Source organism: Pleurodeles waltl, chromosome 12 (assembly GCF_031143425.1).
Source record: "Pleurodeles waltl isolate 20211129_DDA chromosome 12, aPleWal1.hap1.20221129, whole genome shotgun sequence".
Classification (NCBI taxonomy): Eukaryota; Metazoa; Chordata; class Amphibia; order Caudata; family Salamandridae; genus Pleurodeles; species Pleurodeles waltl.
Window position 1 is genome coordinate 216,885,569 of NC_090451.1, and position 6,945 is coordinate 216,892,513.

General features: G+C 41.6%; 1 long non-coding RNA gene across 1 annotated transcript in view; it reads right to left on the reverse strand.

Moving 5' to 3' along the window:
• LOC138268595 (uncharacterized) overlaps nucleotides 1–2,322 on the reverse strand; it is a 227,632-nt gene extending 225,310 nt beyond the window's left edge. Inside the window, exon 1 of the long non-coding RNA XR_011200031.1 lies at nucleotides 2,258–2,322. This is a non-coding gene — a long non-coding RNA (uncharacterized lncRNA). The remainder of the gene's footprint in view (nucleotides 1–2,257) is intronic.
• Between the last annotated feature and the right edge of the window lie 4,623 nt (nucleotides 2,323–6,945).

Genomic DNA, 6,945 nt, shown 5'->3' on the forward strand with positions numbered 1-6,945 from the left:
ATGCTGTTTGTTACATCTACATATGAGTTCAGCCTTTTAGCATTTGTCATGTATGTGCCATATTTGTTTTGAGATTTTGTTTTTATTTTTTTAAGCTAATAAATATTTCTTTCCAGTAAGCAACATATAACTTGTCTATTTGTGAAAATGTAGTAGAGTTGCACGAATGTTATTACATTTTAAACATTTAGTATGGAAGAAATATTTCAGGCAGCGATGTTTCTAGGCATATCTTAGCAAAATGACTGTGAAAACAGGAAATATTAATGGAATGCCATTGTATGTGGATATGACAGGTGTGCGCCTAGAAGAGAAAATAATAAGGTGGTTTCTTCATGGTGAAGTTGGTTTATTCAGAAAAGTGCAGTCAATTGACATTAATGATTGGGTTTTCTTGCTTCTGACACTTCCACTGGGGCTGCGTTTGTGCATCCTGCTGGGGTCCTTTATGGGCTTTCACATTCAGTTAAGCCACTATTATCGCTTCTAGGAGGCAGGCAGGAGAAGAATGAATATTAGTCACCCGTTCACCCTTTTGTAGCGTGGGGCTCCCGATCATTGGTGGGGGCCATCTTCTGCCCATTGTTTCTCTCCCCCCAGACTGTCAGGCAGCAAAGGTTGATAGCTTATAACAAAAGAACAAGGGAGAAGCTGCAGCAGAGTTCTAGTCAAAAGACACTCTTCTATGGACTCTTACCTAATCCTGACTTTTATTACCCGGCATTTTGTCTTGTGCTGTTGGTGCCCAGCCACTCCAACCAGTTAGGTTTCTCTGACTATCCCCAAGCTTCCTGTGATCCTGCTCCCAGGCTGAAATGGACTAAACCAGCCAGAACTGCCATTGCTTTCTTCCTTAGGTGACCTCCACAAATGTGTGACCATCCTTGGTAAGCAGTTATGAGCCAAGTGCCCCCATTGGCACATTCAAGGCACAGAGGAGCCAGTATCAAAGGAAATATGGCATCCTTTACTGTGGTTCGGCTCTTCCTCACGCTTCTCTGAACACTGCGGGATTGCTTTGGGCATGGTAGTAATCCTGCATTGCTACTGGCCATCTTTTGGTTGATAGAGGGAGCCCTACTCTCATAAGTAGTGGCATCTGCGTTGATGGTATCGCTGCTTTTCATTTCACTGTCATACTGGAAATGCTTTGGCTTCAAAATCAACCCCACTATTGACTGGAATGCCACAACTGTGTGTTATTGCTCCAGTACTGCTCTTGGTGTTCTGTGTTTTAAGGTATCTGGTACACGAGAAGCAAAAAAAAAAAAAAAACACGCTTCTGTAGCCTTTTAACCTATGTTCTTTTGTCCTATACTCATCAAACCTACCATTTTCAGCGGATTCCATGCCACCCCATTGGTCATACAGCAGTAAGGTTATCTTCTAGACTTCATTTAAGAGGCCTCCATTGCTTACTGGCCATTGTTGTCGTGGGAAAAATACAGGTTTCAAAAAATATATGTATTGTACCTTTGTTTTTTTATCTTAATAAAGAATGTAATAGAGCTAGACACTGTCGACTATCAGCAGTAAAGCAAGATGATCATTATCCATTAACTTTGATTAATGTCCTTCTAGAAAAGATCAAAATAGACATCATTTCGGGGGCATGATCGAATGTCAGCCAAGATGCTCGCTTACTAGTGTAGCTCTGGGACAGACAGCATAATCTTGCATCATCCAATCAAATATGGTCCTACAGACAATCAGAAGAAAGATAGAGGGACAGTGTGGAGAAGTGGCTTGAAATTACATTTCTCCATTATTGGATCTTTTATAGATTCACATGCTTGAATCATTGCCGTAATTGAGGTGGGAGCCTCATTGTATTATAATGAGAAGCAGTATGATGATAAGCTTAAGCAATTGGGAGAGGACACATTGGAAGCCTATTCACAGCCTTAGAAAACACCTCTCCCCTAAAGGGCCACCATACTTTACATTTCTTACCGCATGCTGTATGAAAGGACTCTCTCTGAGCTCTGCTCAGTTTTTTTTCCTCAAGAAAGAAATTGTGTGCCTATTTGTGGTCTGCATTTGCATGTGCCACTCTACAACAGCTTCTGTTTTACCTCTGGGTGAGTTTATTTTCTGATGGGTATCATGTCAGACAATCCGAAAACATACAAACTGACCCCCACCCCCATTAAGCACAAAGAATAAGTAAAGGAGAAGAAAGCCAAAACCCCTAACACACTGCACTTGGTGGATCTGGTGATGGGAAATATACAAAGAAAATAATTAGCATACTCACCACAGTATTCATTGTTTTTCATCCGTTCCTAGGTGGGGGGGGGGGGGCTTTTGCTGCAATCCTGCACTAGAGAACCAGGAAAAAGGAGAGAGAAAGAAACAGATTAGAATAAGCTCATCATACACGCAAACCAGACAGAAACAAAGCAGACCATACAACTAAGTTTCTGAATATTCCTGTCTCATCTTGAGAAGCATAATATTTATCTATCTTACAAAGAAAAATAAATAAATAAAGACACCCTTTATCAATCTAATAAGCCTCCAAAGTGATATTTCAATCCAGGTCTCCAACAAGTAGTATCACAAGTGGGATCAGAGGAAAGGGAGGCTTGGATGTCTAAAATGGCAGAGGGACATCAAAGACTTGAGAAAATCATGGAACGGTTTTGACCAGTGGCTGAGGAGGACCACAAAACCTTCCAGACGGCCTTGACAGGCCATGTTGAAAAAATGGACGAGGTGTCACAGTCTCAAGATGAGGTAATTGGCAGATTGGCTGATGTACCTGGCCAACAGCAGGGACACACCACACTTCCCTTGGTAGTATTACAAAAAAACATGGAGAGGGGGGATCCTGATTTTTTTTCCAACAGCTTCGAGAGAATCACCCAGATAGCAGATAAATGGGGACGGTATTTAGGCCCTCTTCTGACAGAACTGCCGATGGCATACCAAGCCGTAAATCCAAGAGGTATGACTCCCTGCGGAGACATAAAAAGAAGTATCCTTGAATCCTTGGGCTTGATTGTGAGACTTACAGAGTTTGCGTAAGGCAGCTTAAAGAGGGACCTCATGACCCACTGAGCCTTGTATTATTGAGTAAGGGATTTAGCGGATAGATGGCTTAGTCCGGAAATGGCCACTAAAGAGGAGATTATGGAACAAATATACTTGGAGCAATTCCTCATGTTGTTACAGCCTCTCATTCAGAAATGGGTACAGCAACATAGTAATGTTACCCTTGAGACAGCCGTAGAAATCGCCAGTGCTTACAGGCACGCTCAGGACTGTATCAAAGGAAAGGAAGAGGGTGGATGGAGAGGCAATACGTCCGGGTGAGTACTATCCACAAAACCCAAAGGAATCGAGAAACTACACATCACCCTTGTGATGGTACGACACAATCCTAGACCACCAGGTCCACAATGTTTCCATTGTAGTGAATTTGGTCATATATCTTGGGTATGCCACCAAAAATAGGAATCTATGGAAGGTCCAGTTGGTTCACTCTTCATGTTACACCCAAACAGGAAACAGGCCTAAGTACCATTGTACCATGAAGGTCAATGGAACCCAGTAGCAGCTCTACTAGATACTGGATGTCATCAAAGTGTCAAAAAACGTCTAGTCATTCCTGGAGGGATACAAGAAGTAGAGGGTATTGTTAAAATTCAGTGCATCCATGGAGACAAAAAGAAATACCCTCTCACTATGGTGAAGATACAGCATGAGCAAGGACCGGAGGTACCCTTACAAGTGGGACTAATACTGAAGCTTCCCGAACCGTTCACTGTCAAGACCAATCATCGCAACTTGGAGACTTCAGTACAAGATATTTAAAGAAAAGGGTAAGCATGGTGGGAGGATAGATCGATACTCAACAGATCCCCTCAAGGAGTGTATCTACTGCCTACATTCAGGCCATGAACCCAAAGAGTGTAAGATCTTTCATATTTTCTCTACCAAGACCCTCAAGAACAAGATATCTAGACTTTGAATTCAGAAGTCCAAAGCCAAGGACATTCCTTCTTCATGAGAGGAGCAGGATACTTCAAAGAAGTCTAAAAAAGCTCACAAAAGACATTCAGAGGGTGACTCTTCTGAAGATGAGTTGAGAAAAAGTCAGAGGTTCTGAAATGTCATCTCCCAGACTGCAATCTTTAACTTCTGAAGGTTTAAAGTGACATCAGCCAAGAGTCCAGTCACCACAAGACTCCTTCAGAACCTTCAACACCATACTTCAATGTAAACCATAAGGAAACATCAAAGACAAACTTGTTGTCGACTTCAAAAATTATTAAAGCAACAGTCATACTGTTGATGATGGCAACAATATCAATACTGACAGAGGCAACAACAAAACCAACGACAGGCAGACCATCGATGGACCAGATCGGCAACAACAAGATCACCGTCAACAGCACTTTCAAAGGCTGCCTCTATTTCCGAAAAAGGCATTCCGGTACCACTTTTACCAAATCAAACATCACCTAATAAGGTGTCCCCATTTCCACCTAGGCACTTACTAGACTGAGGAATCAGATGACACTGAACCATTCTCAGCTATTCATCAAATTTCAAGGTGATGAGGAGGATGAGGACTGGTATAAGGAGAATTCCTACTCATTTACTGGTCAACCATCCATTAGCTCAAACAGGGATGTAGAATCTTTTCAAGAACAATATGGATTCGATCCAATAGAAGAAGAAAATCAATATCAGGGCAAAGAAATGATGCAAGTACCAAGAGCACATGTTACAGACTAATGTTAGCGTATTATTAGAAGCAGTTCCCTGAGGACACAAGCTCTACCTCACCCTTCAACACCTCACGCTCCTAGGACCCCTCCACTGACCACCTGTCCAAGACAACTAGTTCCAATTAAGAAGCCCACAAGACCTATGGTACTACCAACACATAAGGACCTATACTTGAATGATGATGATGATGATGGTAATGAAGAAGAAGCAATAACAAACAAACCTCCAATGGGTAAAGCAAACCAATGGGACAACTACACCGCTTCTGGCAAACTCCTCCCTCCAAATTAGGTGGATTCCACACATTGCTTCAAAATGCATGAAAAAGATTTGACCTTCCCTTGCCTGTCAAACCTACAGAATGTTTCTTGCATAACTTTAAGGATACATCAAGAAAGTTTGTCAAATCAATTTGTTATTGATTACATATGGTCGGAAGGAATAAAGGCTAGGAAAATCCTGCTAAAGATGCTGTGTTCATTCCTTGAACTGACAAAAAATACACGTCCCCAAATAATTATTTCTGGCATGTCTCAGAAGCTACCTGAACCTTGACTCAGTAGTCATGCAGGCATCACAAAGAAGATCCAAAAATCCATCTGCTTGGTCCACACCTCCCGATAAGGAAGGAAGGATGGAAACTAGATAATATTTGAAAATGCTTCTCAGTGATGGCTGCTACAATTATCAGAGCCTCAGATTCTCTCACCATAATGGAACAATATGATCACCATATTTGGTCAGTCTTAAAATGCTATCCTAGAACATCTGCCAGTTGAAAAAAGTGGTGAAGCAAACTCCATAATCATAATAAGAAGGGGAAATTGCATCTTCTGAAATAAAAGACACAGTTAGGGATACATCTGGCACAGGCTTCTGCCAACTAGCAGGAGCAGCTGTTGTCAGACACCAGGGATGGCTCAAGGCAACATTCTTTTGGCCAGAGGTCACGATGAAGATTATAGCCATGTCTTACAATAGAGAGATGTTATTTGGTAAGCAAGTGCACTTACAGTCCATCAGATGGATACAGAGACAGCACAGTCTTTAGGTATCATGCAGCAAGGAAGATCTTAGCCCTTTCTGGGGCTGTATGGAGTGTTAATTCTCATATAGAGGGGGATATCAGCCCTATCACTATCAGCCTTACCAGCCACTTCAAGAGGGCTAAGGTTAACTATGCCACTCTCATCGATATATACAGGCTCCATCATCTGCCTATTTCAGACAAGCACCACAGAGAAAGATAACAGAATAACAGTCTTAAGCCTCTTCCAGATGTTAGTGACATTCCTCTGGCGCCATTCACTAGTACTTCCCTACTCGAAGGAGTTAGAATATCCAACCTCTACAGAAATTAGAAGTCTATCGCAATAGACTAATGGGTCCTTGAATGAATTCCGAAGAGGCACATGATAGAATAACTCACCATCCCACCTACAAATCTGCCTCAAAGACTATCAGTCCAACACCTCCTTCAGTTACGACTGGAGATCAAATGACACCAAAAGGAAGCAATAGAATTCGACCTTTACCCCAATGAAATATAGGTTTCTATTAAAATTTGTTCCTTAAATGAAACATGTGAGGCTACTGGAGACCTATACTAGATGCAAGACAAATTTACAAGTTCCTGAAGGAAAAATCATTTTGAATGTTAACTCCTTAGGAAATACTCCAACTGTTGAACATGACATCCCTAGACTTTCAGTATGCCTATTTTCACATACCTATACAGTACATCCAGCCCAAAGAAAATACATAAGATTAAAAGTGGCTGGTTGCCATTATCAGTTCAGAGTCCTACCATTCAGCTTAAATTCTGTCCCAGGCATCTTCACCAAATGTATGGCTTTAATAGCCGCTTATCTCAGAAGAACGGGCCATCAGATTTTTCCCTACCTGGACGATTGGCTGATAAAGGCCCAATCCCTTCAGTGTGCATGAGAAGTCTACAAGAATCTCTCAGCTCTTCAGTTTGCTAGGATTAACACCCAACAGAATAAAATCTTCCCTAACTCAAAAAAAGACAATTACCTTTCCGGGAGAACTAAAGATTTCAACTCTTGCTTACAAGGTTCTGAAAAGAGAGACTACTTTGGTCCATATACACTAGTGTTTTCTAGGGATTATGTCATCCTGTATCCTGTTGTTCCCATATTGACAGCTGCGAATGTGACCATTCTAGACAAACAATGGACTCTA